General features: G+C 43.7%; 1 long non-coding RNA gene across 1 annotated transcript; it reads left to right on the top strand.

Annotated features, from left to right (window-relative positions):
- The first annotated feature begins 12,582 nt into the window (after positions 1–12,582).
- LOC309866992 lies at positions 12,583–17,381 on the top strand. Its single transcript, XR_014312909.1, has 2 exons — positions 12,583–13,106; positions 16,726–17,381. It is a non-coding gene; the product is annotated as an uncharacterized lncRNA (long non-coding RNA).
- The last annotated feature ends 197 nt before the right edge of the window (positions 17,382–17,578 follow it).

Here is a 17,578-nt window from a genome sequence, read left to right as displayed (position 1 = left end):
ATATAATGAATTAAAATCTACTCTGCATGAATGCTTTGAGTGTTAACTATTGGCTCAATGGCCACCACCATTCTCCTGTGGAGGCAGCGGCTCTCAAGCTGGGCATCACATAAGGGTGACCAGCAGAACTTAAAACAGCAGTGTCCGGGGCCCAGACCACAGCTCCTGATTTACTCCGTCCGAGTGGGGATGGTTCTACCAAGAAGCTCGGCCAGTGATGCCAGTGTGCATCAGGGTGCCGACCCGTCGTTCTGCAGGTGAGCCCGAGCAGCTGAGCCGGCATCCACACTTGGGCTGAGTTGCCTTGCCAGAGTGTCTTGGTTTATTGCGTTTTATGAGAGTGACATTGTTTTTACCAATGCAGAGAGAGGTCAGAGCGTGGACCAGTGTTCAAGTCCATGGAACTCACCACTTCAGGAAGTCTGAATACACCCACATTCTAGAAAGCTGGGTGGTACATACGTATGTATAATTGTTTTGCCAAGTATAGAGTGGAAGTGATGTGAGTTCTGTGAAATACTCGAAGATCTCCTCCCTGTCACTTTTATTTGCTTCATTTCTCTGACGCTTTATATAAGGTGATCACTACCTTATATAAAGGTCATGATTGCTACCTTATATAAAGAGGAGGGTGAATAAAAGTAAGCTAACTTCCACCTAGCGCTTTGATTCTTTAGACATTAGTTTGAGTTAATGGAGGAGTCTGGCCTCTGAAAAGTCCTGCTCAGATGCCATGAGACATTGTGGGTGATGGAGTTATATACTCTGAAGAGATTAATCGAAGGTCTATAAACAGGGCACAGCTATAATTAACCAGCTCATTACATAGGATGGGTGTTTACCCATCTAGTGTCAACTGTAGTCAGTTAAGGTCTCCTCATTTTATTACTGTCATTATGACAAGAGATGGATTTCATAAAAACAGGTAGTTCTCAACTTAGATAGGAATTGTGTTCCAAGTTTGCTTCTAAATTCCTTGCTTGGTGTTTACAACACAACATCCCCAACTTCCCTAACTAGCCCACAAATGCATGTTTATCCCAGAGATATTACTGGAGGTTATTTTTTCTGCATATTAGTAACCATCAACAAAGAGGCCCAGAGTACAAAGAAGGTAGAGTGACCCCACAACCAGATACAGAAAGACGTATAATTCAATCTTTAGGCTTTACTTCTCAGAGCACATCCATGCCCAAGGGTAGATAAAAGTAGAAAAAAGCACGTAGTCCGGGTGGCTCAGTCAGTTAAGTGTCTGATGATCGTTTTCAGCTCAAGTCTTGATCTCAGGGTCATGAGGGCAAGCCACACAATGGGCTCTGCACTGGGTGTGGAGCCTACTTTAAAAAAAAAAAAAAAAAAGTAGAAAAAAGCTTCAGCCAAGCCATGCCAAAATGAACCCACTCTAAGTCAGTTTCTTTTTTTAAAGATTTTTAAAATTTATTTAATTAATTATTTACTTATGTGTTGACAGAGACAGCGAGAGAAGGAACACAAGCAGGGGGTGTAGGAAAGGGAGAAGCAGGCTCCCCAGAGAGCAGGGACCCCAACGTGGGGCTCAATCCCAGGACCCTGGCATCACGACCTGAGCCAAAGGCAGACACTTAACAACTGAGCTACCCGGGTACACTTCTAACTCAGTTTCTACCTTGGGGTTCCATGAGGAGTGCTTCTAGGGTTTTCCCAAGCACCAGCCCAGGCCCCAGTCCAGAGCCGCCCACCCCGCTCTACCGTCATGAAAGAGTCAGCTGGAATGAAGCCAACCCCAAAGGTCAAGTCACAGGCCCTCTACTGATCTGCACGTAGGGGGAAGAGGATGGGTCTAGGAGATACTTGTAGAAGCAGAAACCCCAGGGTCTTATTTAGATTCTATCTCTATATTGCCACAGGGTCTAAATAAGATGCTAAGGAAAAAAAATGAAGGAGCCTCTATAAGGGCCTTTATATGCGACAGCTAAGTGAATGTGGAAGACCACAAAGCCACTGGAGAAATTAAAAGAAGGTCTGAATTAATACCCCATGTTCTTAAGAGGAAAGACTCAATAATAGGAGATCAATTTTAAATCCCAACAATGAAACATCTTAACCAGGATGGAGTAATAGGACCAGTTTTACCCTCTCACCTTAAACAAATTTACAAAAGGAAAACATATCTAAGAAATTTTTAGAACTTCAACAGTAGACAGTGTAGTAGAGTCAGCCCTGAGAGGAGAAAAACAAGGCGAGCCTAGTCATTGTCCCCGTTTACTGCCTGGAGAGAGTTTCCAGGCCACCAAGGGAGGAGGGACCCAAGCAGATCCCAGGGGTCTCCCAGAGTTGAGAAAGCAGAGTGGGGAACTGGGGAAGCCAACAGCCCCAAGGGCTGAGTACCAGAGTTCATAGGGCTGAGTTCATAGGGCTGAGTTCATAGGGCTGAGTACCAGAAAAGAGCACTGCACAGAGTGGAAAGACTTGGGAGAGGGCCAGCAATGGAGAGCACGCATGCCTCCTGGAGGTCTGCTTGAGCTTCTCCCCACTCTTGGACTGAATGTTCAGTACACACATTGCTCAATCTTTTACCTATCATCTGGGCTGCTTTCCAGCTGTGAGGGTGGAGTGAAGTAGCTACAACAAAACCATAGGGCCTGCAAAGCCCAACATACTTACTCTTTGGCCCTTTATAGAAAAAAATCACCAATTCTTCACTGCTATCTCCCCCCCCCCGACCCATTTTTTAAATTAACATATAATGTATTTGTTTCAGGTCTGTGATTCATCAGTCTTACACAATTCACAGCACTCACCACAACACGTTCCTTCCCCAATGTCTATCACCCAACCCCTACCCTTCCCCCCACCCCTTAACTCTAGCAACCCTCAGTTTGTTTCCTTAGATTAAGACTCTTATCTTTTGTCTCCCTCTCCGGTTTCATCTTATTTCATTTTTTCCTCTCTTCCCTTACATCCTCTGCCTTGTTTCTCAAATTCCACAAATCAGTGAGATCGTATGCCAATTGTCTTTCTTTGATTATCTTATTTTGCTTAACATAATATCCTCTAGTTCCAGCTACGCCTTTGCAAATGGCAAGACTTCAGGGTTTTTTGATGGCTGCATAGTATCCCATTGTGTCTATATACCACATCTTCTTTACCAATTCATCTGTAGATGGACATCTGGGCTCTTTCCATAGTTTGGCTATTATGGACACTGCTGCTATAAACATTCAGGTATACATGCCCCTTTGGATCATTACATTTGTATCTCTGGGGCAATTCCTGGATTGTAGGGTATCTCTATTCCCAACTTTTTGAGGAACCTCCACACTGTTTTCCAGAGTGGCTGCACCAGCTTGCATTCCCACCAATAGTGTAGGAGGGTTCCCCTTTCCCTGCATGCTCACCATCTGTCTTTTCTTGACCTGTTAATTTTACCCATTCTGACTGGTGTGAGGTGGTATCTCATTGTAGTTTTGATTTGTACTTCCCTCATGTGGAGGAATGTTGAGCATTTTTTCATGTGTCTGTTGGCTATTTGAAGAAATGTCTGTTCATGTCTTCTGTGCATTTCTTGATTGGATTATTCTTTGGGTGTTGAATTTGATACATTCTTTATAGAGTTTGGATACTAGCCCTTTATCTGATATGTCATTTACAAATATCTTTTCTCAATCTATCTCAATCTATCTTTTGGTTTTGTTGACTGTTTCCTCTGCTGTGCAAAAGCTTTTGATCTTGATGAAGTCCCAATAGTTCATTTTTGCCCTTGCTTCCCTTGCCTTTGGCGATGTTTCTAGGAAGAAATTGCTTCAGTTGAAGAGGTTGCTGCCTGTGTTCTCCTCAAGGGTTTTGATGGATTCTTGTCTCACATTGAGGTTGCTCATCTATTTTGAGTCTATTTTTGTGTATGATGTAAGGGAATGGTCCAGTTTCATTCTTCTGCATGTGGTTGTCCAATTTTTCCAACATCGTTTCTTGAAGAGACTATCTTTTTTCCATTGGACATTCTTTCCTGCTTTGTTGAAGATTAGTTGACCGAAGAGTTAAGGGTTCATTTCTGGGCTCTCTATTTTGTTCCATTGATCTATGTGTCTGTTTTTGTGCCAGCACCATTCTGTCTTCATGATTAAAGCTTTGTAATAGATCTTGAAGTCTGGAATTGAGATATCACCAGCTTTGCTTTTCTTTTTCAACATTCCTCTGGCTATTCAGGGTCTTTTCTGGTTCTACATGCATTTTGGGATTATTTATTCCATTTCTTTGAAAAAACTTGATGGTATTTTGATAGGGATTGCATTAAATATGTAGATTGCTCTAGGTAGAAGAGACATTTTCACAATATTTGCTCTTCTAATCCATGAGCATAGAATGTTTTTCCATTTGTTTGTGTCTTCCTCAGTTTCTTTCATGAATATTCTATAGTTTTCTGAGTACAGATTCTTTGCCTCTTTGGTTAGATTTATTCCTAGGTATCTTATGGTTTTGTATGCAATGGTAAAGGGGATTGATTCCTTAATTTCATTTTTTTCTGTCTTATTGTTGGTGTATAGAAATGCAACTGATTTCCATGCATTGATTTTACATCCAGATACTTTACTGAATTTTTGTATGAGTTCTAGCAGTTTTGGAGTGGAGTCTTTTACGTTTTCCACATAAAGTATCATATCATCAGCAAAGAGTGAGAGCATGACTTCTTTGCTAAATTGATTCAGATGCCTTTGATTTCATTTTGTTGTCTGATTGCTGAGGCTAGGACTTCTAATACTATGTTGAATAGCAATGGTGGTAGTGGATAGTCCTGCCATGTTCCTGACTTAGGGAATAAGTTCTCAGTTTTTCCCCACAGAGAATGATATTCACTCTGGGTTTTTCATCAGTGGCTTTTATGATATTGTGGTATGTACCCTCTATCCCTACACTGTGAAGAATTTTAATCAAGAAAGGATGCTGTATTCTGTCAAATGCTTTTTCTGCATCTATTAAGACTATCAAGTGGTTCTTGTTCTTTCTTTTATTAATGTAGTGTATCGCATTGATTGATTTGTGCATGTCGAACCTACCCTGCAGCCCAGGAATAAATCCAACTTGGTCATGGTAACTAATCCTTTTAATGTACCATTGGGTCCTGTTGGCTAGTATTTTGGTGAGAATTTCTGCATCTGCATTCACCAAAGATATTGGTCCATAATTCTCCTTTTTGATGGGGTCTTTGTCCGATTTTGGGATCAAGGTAATGGTGGACTCATAAAATGAATTTGGAAGTTTTCCTTTCATTGCTATTTTTTGGAACAGTTTCAGGAGAGTAAGTATTGATTCTTCTTTAAATGTTTGGTAGAATTCCCCTGGGAAGCTGTCTTGTCCAGGAATCTTGTTTGTTGGGAGAGTTTTCATTACTGCTTCAATCTCCTTACTGGTTATGGGTTTGTTCAGGTTTTCTATTTCTTTCTGGTTCAGTTTTGGTAGTTCATACATCTCTAGGAATGCATCCATTTTTTCCAGATTATCAAACTTGCTGGTGTATTGTTGCTCATAATATGTTCTTATAATTTTATTTCCTTGGTGTTGGCTGTGATTGCTCCTCTTTGATTCATGATTTTATTAATTTGGGTCCTTTCTCTTTTCTTTTTGCTAAGTCTGGCCAGGGGGTTATCAATCTTATTAATTTTTTCAAAGACCAAGCTCCTAGTTTCGTTGATCAGTTCTACTGTGCTTTTGGCTTCTATTTCATTGGTTTTCTGCTCCAATCTTTATTATTTCTCTTCTCCTACTGTAGTTAGGCTTTATTTGCTGTTCTTTCTCCAACTCTTTTAGGCCCTTGAGACCTTTCTTGTTTTTTGAGAAAGGCTTGTATTGCTATATACTTTCCTCTCAGGACCACCTTTGCTCTGCCCCAAAGATTTTGAACAGTTGTTTTCATTTTCATTTGTTCCCATGAAGTTTTAAAATTCTTCTTTAATTTCCTGGTTGACCCATTCATTCTTTAATAGGATGCTCTTTAGCCTCCATGTATTTGAGTTCTTTCCAACTTTCCTCTTGTGGTTGAGTTCGAGTTTCAAAGCATTGTGGTCTAAATATATACAGGGAATGGTCCCAATCTTTTGATACTGATTGAGACCTAATTTGGGACCCAGGATGTCATCTATCCTGGAGAATATTCCATTTGCACTAGAGAAGAATGTGTATTCTGTTGCTTTGGGATGGAATGTTCTGAATATATCTGTGATGTCCATTTGGTCCAGTGTGTCATTTAAAGCCTTTATTTGCTTGTTGATCTTTTGCTTAGATGAACTGTCCATTTTAGTAAGGGGGGTGTTAAAGCCCCCTACTATTATTGCATTATTGTCAATGTGTTTCTTTGGTTTTGTTATTAATTGTTTTATATAATTGGCTGCTCCCATGTTAGGGGCATAGATATTTAAAATTTTTAGATCTTCTTGTTAGACACTCTTTATGATGTAATGTTCTTCATCATCTCTTACTATAGTCTTTGGTTTAAAATCTAATTTGTTTGATATTAGGATTGCCACGCCAGCTTTCTTTTGATTTCCATTAGCATGGTAAATTTTTTTCCACCCACTCACTTTAAATCTGGAGGTGTCTTTGCGTCTAAAATGAGTCTTTTGCAGACAGTATATTGATGGGTCTCGTTTTTTTATCCAGTATGATACCCTGTGTCTTTTGATTGGGGGCATTTAAGCCCATTTACATTCCAGGTAACTATTGAAAGATATGAATTTAGTTCCATTGTATTGTCTGTAAGGTAACTGTTACTGTATATTGTTTCTGTTCCTTTCTGGTCTATGTTACTTTTAGACTCTCTCTTTGTTTAGAGGACCCCTTTCAATATTTCCTATAGGGCTAGTTTGGTATTTGCAAATTCTTTTAATTTCTATTTGTCCTGGAAGCTTTTTATCTCACCTTCTATTTTCAATAGCTGGATATAGTATTCTTGGCTGCATATTTTTCTCATTTAGTGTTCTGAATATATCATGCCTATCCTTTCTGGCCTGCCAGGTCTCTGTGAATAGGTCGTCTGCTGCCAGTCTAATGTTTCTCCCATTATGAGTTATAGATCTCTTTTACCATGCTGCCTTCAGGATTTTCTCTTTGTCTCTGAGATTTGTAACTTTTACTATTGGATGTTGGGGTATTGACCTATTTTATTGATTTTGAGGTGTGTTCTCTGTGCCTCCTGGATCTCAATGGCTGTTTTCTTTCCCAAATTAGGAAGTTCCCCATTATAATTTGTTCCAATATATCTTCTGCCCCTCTCTCTTTCTTCTTCTTCTGGGATCCAAGTTATTCTAATATTGTTTTATCTTATGGTGTTATTTATCTCTCAAATTCTCCCCTCATGATCCAGTAGTTATTTGTCTCTCTTTTTCTCAACTTCTTATTCACTGTCATGTGGTCTTCTATATCACTAATTCTCTCTTCTGCCTCATTTATCCTAGTAGTTAGAGCCTCCATTTTTTATTGAACCTCATTAATAGCCTTTTTGATATTTACTTGGTTAGACTTTATTTCTCCAGAAAAGGATTATCTGGTATTTCCTATGCTTTTTTCAAGCCCAGCTAGTATCTTTATAATTGTTATTCTGAACTCTGGTTCCAACATCTTACTAATGTCCATATTGATTAAGTCCCTGGTAGTTGGTACTGCCTCTTGTTCTTTTGTTTTTGAGATGAGTTTTTCTGTTTTGTCATTTTGTCCAAAGAAGAATAGATGGACGAGAGAACAAACTGCTGAAAGGGTAGCAATGACTCCAGAAAAAAATACACTAAACAAATCAGAAGAGACCTGGAAATTCTAGAAAGTGGTCAGTCACTTTTCCATTCATAGAGTTGCTGCTATTCTTTTCTTCAATCGCTTGTTGAGTTCATGGGTGTTCAGAGTGGTTTGAGAACTATCTAGCTGAATTCCTGGGACTAGATGAAATTTAGTCTCCTACTCCTCTGCCATCTTGCTAACCTTCATCACTCTCATTAATAACAGGAATTCTATGGGGTTTTTTTGTCTCTGGAAAAAAATGTCCTTATCGTGTCTGTATTTTAAAAAGTTATGGCCTATCCCTTGTAAATAAATGTCTTCAGTGAATTCTACATTTAATTGGTTATTGGTATGATTGGGTTTAAATGTACCAACATTCTATTTGTTTTTACTTGTTCTCTTCTTTGTTCCTTTGTTCCTCTTTGCCTTCTTTGGCCTTAAAAATTTTTATTTCATTTTCTCTCTAATGCTTCTTGTTTTGTTTTGTAGTGGTTGCTTTAAAGTTTATAGTATACATCTTAGACTCTCATAATCCACCTGCAAATAATATTATACCACTTCAAATATAGTATAAGAAACTTACAACAGAATACTTGCTTCCTTTTCCTGGTCCTTTGCAGTTGTGGCACATTTGACTTTTTACATATGTTATAAACTTCAAAGCATTGTTTTTATTTTTGCTTTAAATGGTCAGTTATTTTTAAAAGGAGACTTAAAATATGAAAAAAAAATGTGTTTTATATTTACCCACATATTTCCCACTTCTGGTACTCTTCATTTTTTGTGCAAATAAATTTTTTCATCTGGCATTTTCTTTTTGCCTGAAAGATTTCCATTGACATTTCTTATACACATCTATTGGTGTTGAATTCTTTCAGCTTTTGTAAGCCTACAAAAATTTTTATTTCAGGGGCACCTGGGTGGCTCAGTGGTTTAGGCTGCTGCCTTTGGCTCGGGTCATGATCTCAGGGTCCTGGGATCGAGCCCCGCATCGGGTTCCCTGCTCCGCAGGAAGCCTGCTTCCCTCTCTCTCTCTCTCTCTCTCTCTGCCTCCCTCTCTGCCTGCTTGTGATCTCTGTCTGTCAAATAAATAAATAAAATCTTTTTAAAAAATTTTTATTTCAGTTCTGATGCTGAAACCAAGTTTTGGGAAGAAATGCAAATGTATAATTTACATGTTGAAACATAGGTATGTATGGTTATCTGTTAAATTTTATTTCTGCCACAGGAATATTCTGATGTCCATAAATCTAAAAATAAAATTATTGCCAAGCCTTAAAAAAAAGTTTTTATTTCATTTTTGTTTTCGAAAGAGATCTTTGCTGGGTATAGTACTGAAGAGCACTTCTCTTTCAATATTTAAAAGACTTTCTTTTTAAGCTCTCTTAGGTCCAGAGAACCTCTAGTCTTAGAAGAGGGAGAGTGACTGGGTATACTAAGTGGTATCTTATCTTCCATAATAGGAAGCTGACAGATAATATCCTAAATTGAAAAAAAAAAAAAAACAAAACAGTATACCAGTATTACAAGAATGTTACTTGAAAATATGGAGGCAAATACTTTTCTTCTAGAACCACCTCAAGAACTCAAAGTGTTAGCGTCTGGGGAGGGAAGAGGAAACTGCTCTTTTTTGTTAGAGGCTTTATAGATCTATTACTTTAAAAATTCTTTTTAAGAAAATAAAACTGATTTCAGTCACTAGCAAAGAACCCTGGGTTCCCAGAGACCATAAAGAGAAAAGGATCAGCACATACAAGCAAGAAGGGTGGGGAGTCAGGCTTTGTTTTGAGGAGTGGGCTGTTAAGTTGATCTCCAATGAACAGAACACAATGTGGGCACCAACCCAAGAGGTGGAAGGGAAGAGGGAGGCTGTTCCTCTGGGCTTGAACTCTTTCTGACAACGCCTGCAGGCTATTCTGGGAGGTGTTGGGCTATTAATGAAGAAGACTTCAGGCAACCACATGGGAGTTGTTTGTAGTGAAAGCACCAGAAGGCCGGGATGAATCTCCCTTTCTCCCTGCACATTGGGACATGTGGGGTCGATGCCCAGTGAAAGCGATCTGGCTCCTGTTTCCTTGGAGAGAACAGCCAGCAGATGGGTGTCTGGTAACTTAAAGCCTTTATTGAAATGGCTCAAGTCAATTGCTCCACCTGGCATGGGATTGGGGCTGACTCAGGTTTCAGCCCCCGGCCTCCAGGGGCTAAGACAAAAAGTGGGGCAGAAAACGAACCTGAGGCCTTGCATGCAGAGGGAGTGGGTGGAGACACAGAGGATGTCAGCATGGGAGATGACTGTAAGTAGAAGACTGTTGATGGGTCTATGCCCTCGGTCAAGTGTCCACAAACCTGAATAAGTCTCAGAAGCTCCAAAGAAGCTTTTTTTTAAAAGACAGATTTATTTCCAGGCCAAAAAAGCCACCAGCCCATCAGAACCTGTAGAGGGGAGGCTCAGGATTCTGCAGTGCCCACTCATTCCTCTATCGTCCCCTAGAGGCCCTGCTCTGCTGCTTCCAAACCATTCCAGACCACTCCTGCCTGGGGCCCCAGGGAAGTCCTCTCTTACTTCAGCTTTCTCTTCTTCCTTCTTCAGTAGCAATTCAGATGCAGTAGGATCTTTCTGAAACCCAGGGGAAAACTCTTTTTGCCAGGGAGGGTTGACAGCATCTGGCAGTTGCAAATTCATGCTATAGGAGAAGCAGAGGCTTCCTGGGAAGGGTGGGAGCAAAGAGCTCCTATAGATTGTTGCCACTTCTAGAGCATTGTTTATCTTCGGTGAGAAATTCAGAAAGGCCACTGAGAGGTTCAAGCACAAATCGTTCTCCCCCCTTTGACAGCCTCCAAGGTCTGGGAAGTGGGGGCCGCCCCAGCCGTTGCGCTTCTGCTCAACACCAATAGATGACGCCCCAAATGCAAGTGCCGGAACTGGCGGGATTCAGTGATGAAAGATTCCTGCTCTGCTTTGGGAACCCAATCTGTCTTCTTACCCAGAACTGGTGAGATGCGATGGTTATGAAGGGAAGGCTAGAGAGTCAAGAAAAGCCCCCCCGCCCCCCCTCAAAATGGGCAGGCTGTGATGGCTGGACTTTTTTTTTTTATCTGTGCCACCAGACATCCCATTCAGGTTTTTGGGACAACCCCCACCCCCAATCCCCGGGGATGATTTCCCCATTGGATTTTGGTATTTGCAGTCACAAAGGCCTCCCCAGCAGGGCCACACTAAACCAAAATCTAAAATAAATCTTCTATAACGAAGATTAATGGCAAACTTAGGAACTGAGCCTCAGCAGAGCTTTATCATTAAGAATTGCACCAGGTTATAAACTTTAGGAGGGAAGAAGCCACGGCATTCTCGTTCACACCCGCATCCTCACCAAGTAGTATCACGTGACTCAAAAAGGGTGTTCCGGAAAACGCTGAGTTAAGCAATGAGAGCAAGTTTCACCACCATGGGCCAAGGCACCTGGTGGACTTGGTTGAAACTACAAGAAAGCACTCTCTACCTGGAATGTTCCACTTTAGGTCCTTCTCTTCTTTCCAACCACATTTCTGTGACCCGTCCTCAGAAAGTTCGTCCCTGAACACCCAACTGAAATTGGCCCCTCCGTTGCGTCTCTGCTATATCACCCTATTTCTTTCTTTCCTAGCACTGGTCACAATCTCCAACTTGTGATTCACTGATTCACTTATTATGCTCTCATCTCTTGCCTCCTACACCATGGTAGCAACACCGTGAGGGTGACATTAGAAACCTCACTCACCCCTCCCCAAGGTTCTCTATGAATTTGAGTTGAACGAATAAAGTAACATTCGATCATGAGAAGAAGAAACCTTCCTCAATTCTCAAACACATTTTGTATTGGTCGGGGACTGGACCGATGATCATATCTGATGCCCTATCTCACTCCCACTTCTCCCTGAAGAGCTGTTAGTCCATCAAGAGGCTCATGTGGTAGATTGTGTCTTAGCACCAATGAAGGACAGCAAGCATTATCCTGAGCAGAGGGTTTAGCGGCCTCTAATCCAGGATGCTTTTTCTGAGCAATGAGGAGGAGGAAGGCACATCGAAGAGGATGACATAAGGAAACCAGTGCCCAGAAATGGTCAGAAGGAACAGAGGGCGTGAAGGACATCAGGACAGGGCTGGGCGAGCAGCAGTATTCATCTGGGACCAGTAGTAAGAATTTCCCTTCATCCTCAGCCTCCTTCAGCCCGGTCTTGGGCGTTCTTTCACGTGGCGGGAGACCACGCATCTGACGCCTCATCCCATCGACCTGCTTAAGTCCTGGGCTAGACACAAAGCCAAATCCCTGCATGAATGGATTGTCCTGGTTTGAACCGCTTAAGGCACTGTCTAGTCAAAGTGTGTTCCTGCACCACCTGTCTCAGAACCCTCAAAAAGGTTGCATACAATGCAGATTCTTGGGCCCAAACCCCCCACCCAGAGTCAGCCTCCAGAATCAGGACCCGGAATAAGCGCTGTCTCCCCCCACCCCCACGTAATTCTTAGGTGCGTGGTTCCCAAACTCAAATGGATATGCAGGAATGATTCCCTCGCGGGCCTAATTCAACTCCCGGGCAGCCTCTGTGACAAATGGGGAAGGAATCCCACAGGCCAGTGCGGGACGCGCTGGGCTGAGTCTGGGGGCGCTGTCCGCCCGGCTGGCGGGGCGGAGCGGGAGGGAGAGCGGGGCCCCGAGCTCAGCCTCGGGGTGTCCCAGCGCGTTCTTGGCCGCAGCCTGCCCCCTGGCGGTTAGAGCGAGTGGCTCGGCAGGAAGGACCCAGGGCTTGGGGCTCCTGGAGGTTCAGGGGGGAAAAAGTTACACTCCACCTGTGCTTGCGGGGGCGCAATTGCCAAGACTGGAAGGATTTGAGGCGGGGGCGGGGGGTGGTATGCAGTTCACGGATTTTCCAAATTCCTGTGTTGCCTCGGTGGCTCACTCATCTTGCTGGAGCCGCTGCCCCTGGAACGTCTGCAGGCCCCTTGTTAGTTAGCCCCATATCTTATCCGAGCGATGGAGGAGAGAGAGAGAAGACATGGACCGGAAGCTGGGTGTTTTTACAATCATTTTTTTAAAGGTTGGGGCGAAGACCAAGGTTTAAAAAATGCGACCAGACACAGGTGTGCTGTGGCCGCCGCTCTTCTGGCCGCTGCCCTTCCCTGGTGAGCCTGGCTGGTCTGAGCCCCTCCCCCACACTGCGCACCTGAACCCACTGAGGACCAGCCAGCTGGCCCCACTACCCCTCCGCCACCCCCCAACTCTGCCTTCTCCGGCTCCCAGCCGCCTACTAAGCCCTCTGACTCTGCACTGTTGAACTAGCTGAAGTTTGGTCCTTTTCAGAAGGCGAGACGGTCCTAAAAACAGGTAATTCAAAGAAATCTCTCTGACAATCTTTCTCTCCTTTTCCTTTTTTTTTTTTTTTAAGATTTTATTTATTTATTTATTTGAAAGAGAGAGAGAGCAGGAGGTAGGGTGGGGCAGAGGGAGGGGCAGAGGGAGAAGCAGCCCCCTCCCCACCCCGGCGCTAAGTAGGGAACCCGAAGCGACGTGGGGCTTGAACCCATCACCCCAGAATCATGAGTTGAGCCCAAGGCAGACACTTAATGGAGTGAGCCACCCAGGCACCCCTCTGCTTTTCCTTTTTAAATTCTCCGTAAGTTGTAACCAACAGAAATAGATCACTTGACTTTAATCCTAAGTAATATGCTTTTGCATTTTCAGAACTGAATTATAGAGCCCAATTCGAGGAATCATTATTCTTTCATCTGGTGGTCCCAGAGAAAGATTGGTGTAGCAGGCTAGCAAGCACAGACGTGAGAGCCTCTCACCTCGTCCCCCTCCACCCAGGGATAGTGTGCTGCAGGGGAGGGCAGCCTGAGGGTCAAGGAGTCTGAGCTGTTTTCCGGTTGACTGCAACTCATTTATTCAGTCAATTTCACAAATTTTACTGAGAGCCCTCTAGGAAGAAGGCATGGCACTTGATGCTAGGAAGACAAAGAAAAGTACGCTCAAGTTATTTTCAGCCTTGTGGGAGGTAGTAGAAAGACATATACACCAAAAATTATCCAACTAGTTGGACCATGAATTTCCCTGGCATATTTAATTCTTTGATTTGCTGTGTGACCATCTTCACTGCCACTCTCCATTCACAGCATGCATAGAACCTTACACGAGTCTCACGATAACCCTAGGAAGGAGGGCCTATTATCATCCCCATTTTATAAATGAGGACATGGAGTATTTGGGGGGATCAGATAGCGTGCCCCAGGTCACGTAGCTGGTGAGGGGGTTGGGCAGCCCTGGTACCAGCATCCAGTGCCCAGGCTCTTCCCCAGGTGATAATGATCTCCAGGGCCTTCCACTTCTCATCTTGCTTCTGCTGCTGTGTTGCTTAGAGTCAACTTCTTAAACTCTCACTTACAGCTTCTCCCTACCCACTTTTAGCCATCCTGACATTCTTTCCTCCAGGGTCAGAGAATAAGGCACACATCTTGCTGCCAAAGTTCATTCCACTCCCATCTTCCTTCCTTCTCCTCTAGACCACGTTCACTCATCTCCTTTCTCCTAGACCCTCAATTCCTTATCTCTGCTCATTCCTTCCCTTCAGCCCATGAACTTGTCAGAGGCTCACCTTTTGGTAGCAAACCTGCAAACAAATACAACACAACACAATAAAAGCACCCTATGTCTTGTACCCATTAGAAATGCTAAAATAAAAAATACAGACAATACCAAATGCTGGTGAGGATATGGAACAATTGGATCGCTCAAAAATTGCTAGTGGGAATGCAAAATGGTACACTCTTCTGGAAAGCAATTGGTAGTTTCTTATAAAAGTAGACATACACTTACCATATGATACAAAAATGGCAAATATGCCAGAGAAATGTAAATGAACATCCCCCAAACCTCTGCCCTACTACCACACAATGTCCACAGCACCTTTCTGTGTAAGAGGCCCAAACTGAAAACAACACAGATGTCTTTCAAAGAAGTGAATGGCTGAACTGAGTGGTATTTCCATCTAATGGGATACTATCCAGTAATTAAAAACAAACTCTTGATATTTACAACAACACTGATGGTCTCTAGGACGTTAGGCTGAGTGAACAAAAGCTGATCTCTAAATGTTATATACTCTATGGTGCCATTTCTATCATATTTTCAAAATGACAGTTATAATGATTCGTGGTCTCTGGGGTTGGGGTACCATGATGGAGTTCTTTGTGGTGACGGAACAGTTCTGTATTCGATGGTGGGGGTGACACAAACCCAGGCCGATGATGAAGTTGCACAGAACTAGTCAGACACACTAAGTGCCTGTAAAAACTGTTATCATTTGAATAAGGTCTACTTGTCAATGTCAATGTCAATTTCCTGGTTTGGAGACTCTCAACTTCCGCAACCTAAGATGTTCCTTGTGGGTGAATCTGGGTGGTGGGTACCTAGAGCTTCTCTGCCCTGTTTTTGCAACTTCCTGGGAATCTATAATGATTTTAAAATAAAAAGTAAAAAATTAAAAAATGCACATACTTTAAAATCAAGCGAATAACAGAAGGTTCTTTTCCTATATTCGGTTCAGCCCGGCCAGCTGCTCACCCCACAGTCACCACCCCATCTCCCTCCTCTCTTTCCCTTTCTCAGCCGGTGCCACCCAAAATGCTATCTTCTCTCTTTGTCTTCACTTTCTCAGCTTCCCTTGGCTCTCCAGTCCAGCCCCTCAGCCTTCTGCAACCTCCCTGCCACCAAGCAGTGTGGAGAGGCCACAGTCCCAATCTTGCTGGGCCTCTCGGCTGCACTGAAACCATGGACTCCTTCCTACTAATCATTTGGAGTCAAAGCCCTTTCCTGCTTCGACTTACACCTCTCTGCCATTCCCTTGCTGTCTCCTGGATGGATTTCTCTTTCCGTTAACTTCTCGTCTGCTTCTTATCCCTTCACTGTCAATGTTAAAAGGAATCGGCTGTAACCCACTGCTTTCCTTCCTCTTCACTCGATTCCAGGACCGTCTCACCCTCCGTCCTGGTTTTAACCACACTTCTCTGTTGCCATCTCCCAGTAAATACCGCTGCTCTAGGCCCTTGACCAGGTTTCGGCTATCACTACCTGCCCACTGGTCATCTCCAGCTCGATGTCCCCTGAGCACTCTAGACTCAACAAACCCAAATCCTATTTTGTCCCCTTCCTTCCAAATCAGCTTTTCCTCCTGAAGCCACAGCTCCTTACTCTTGTAAGCCAGACACTTAGGAGTCGCCCTGATGCCTCATGTGCAGTTGGTTGACGGAGTCTCCTGCAGGAGCCTTCTCAGTCGGTGCTCCTCTTTACGCTTTCACCACCGACCAGGCTCAGCCCACATCCTCTCCCGCCTGAATTAACACAATGGCTTCCCAACCACTTTCCCAGAATTCAGGAATATCTTTCCTTAATCTGTCCTTCACCTCAGGGATAGAATGATTTATTTAAATCATACACCGTCTTCGTCAAACTCGTCAGGGGTTCAGTCCATCCCTCAGAGCCAGAGGCCCAGCCGTTGACTAGGGAACATCGGGCCCTTGTGTCTAGCATCCACCTGTCACGGGGCGGCTTCCTCAGTGACTCTCTGCATTTCAGTCTCTAGTACCACAGAACAACCTGGGCACACTGCTTGTGTCTGCTGTTCCTCACCTCAGGCCTGCATGTGGTCGTGTCTGTGGAGAACATTTTCCCTCCTGCCAACCCCAAACCTCTGCCCACCTAGAACTAGCTAACTTCCACTCAGCCTTTGGAGAGCATCTCAAACTCGCCCTTCCCACCCGCTTGGGTTTAAATTGCAATGATTTGTCTGAACCACATTTCCTCAAGACTTCCTAGGAATAATGATGACATGGGATTGAAGTGCCAGGCTTCTCTTACTTTAGGATCTCTCCTCTCTTTGAGTGAGATGTATGAGCTCTTCCGGAGGCATTACAAATGACTTTCGGCTCCATAATATGCCTTTTGCCAGCTGATGGATCTCAGTGAGGAGGAGGGATCTGGAAGGAAGATGGTGGTCCTGTCAGCAGGGGGCTGTGTGGAGCTGCAGCTTGGAGGAGGGGCAGGGCTGCCACCCAGGCCTGGTTGTATTCCAGGTGAGACACAGAATAACATCGACTCTCTGTGCCTGGACTGGCATCCCAACAGCAGCAAGTAATGTCCGAAGTGGATGGTCAGCAGCAGAGAACACGGAGAGAAGCGTGAAACATGTGTCCTCGTCATTATGGGAAAAGAGATCAGGAACACAGGTCTCTATGGGAAGTAGAAGAGGAATTCAGGAACGTGAAGGTCAAGTCTTGAGGAGACCCTCAGTCGCAGCCTCCTTTCTCCCATCACCTCTCCGGCAAGCAGAATCTCCTTCTGTGCTCGTCGTTTTGTCCCAGCCATTTTTCAGAGTGAAGGGGGCAACTTTTAAAAATAAGTGCGGGGCACCTGGGTGGCTCAGTTGTTGAGTGTCTGCCTTGGGCTCAGGTTGTGATCCCAGGGTCCTGGAATCGAGTCCCACATCAGGCTCCCTGCTCTGCGGGAAGCCTGTTTCTCCCTCCCCCACTCTCCCTGCTGTGCTCCCTCTCTCGCTGTCTCTCACTCTGTCAAATAAATAAATAAATTATTTTTTAAAAAAAGAAAGTCAGTTTTAAAAATAAATGCATCTTCCACTGATTTGAAATATGCGTCGTTTCAGACTTGGCTGCGGCGCAGACTTCCCTCCCAAAAGAAGAGAGTTGTGTGCCATCTTGTGGTGGAAGGGCGCCATGACAGCGGTTATGCACCAGGGAGGCCTTCCCAGTCCAGCCCCGGAGTTACCTGCTGTAAAGCTCTAAACA

The sequence above is a fragment of the Mustela nivalis genome (genome assembly GCF_964662115.1).
Source record: "Mustela nivalis genome assembly, chromosome: 6".
Taxonomy (NCBI): Eukaryota; Metazoa; Chordata; class Mammalia; order Carnivora; family Mustelidae; genus Mustela; species Mustela nivalis.
The sequence above is the reverse complement of the archived record's forward strand: the minus strand, read 5'-3'. Positions and strand labels throughout refer to the sequence as shown.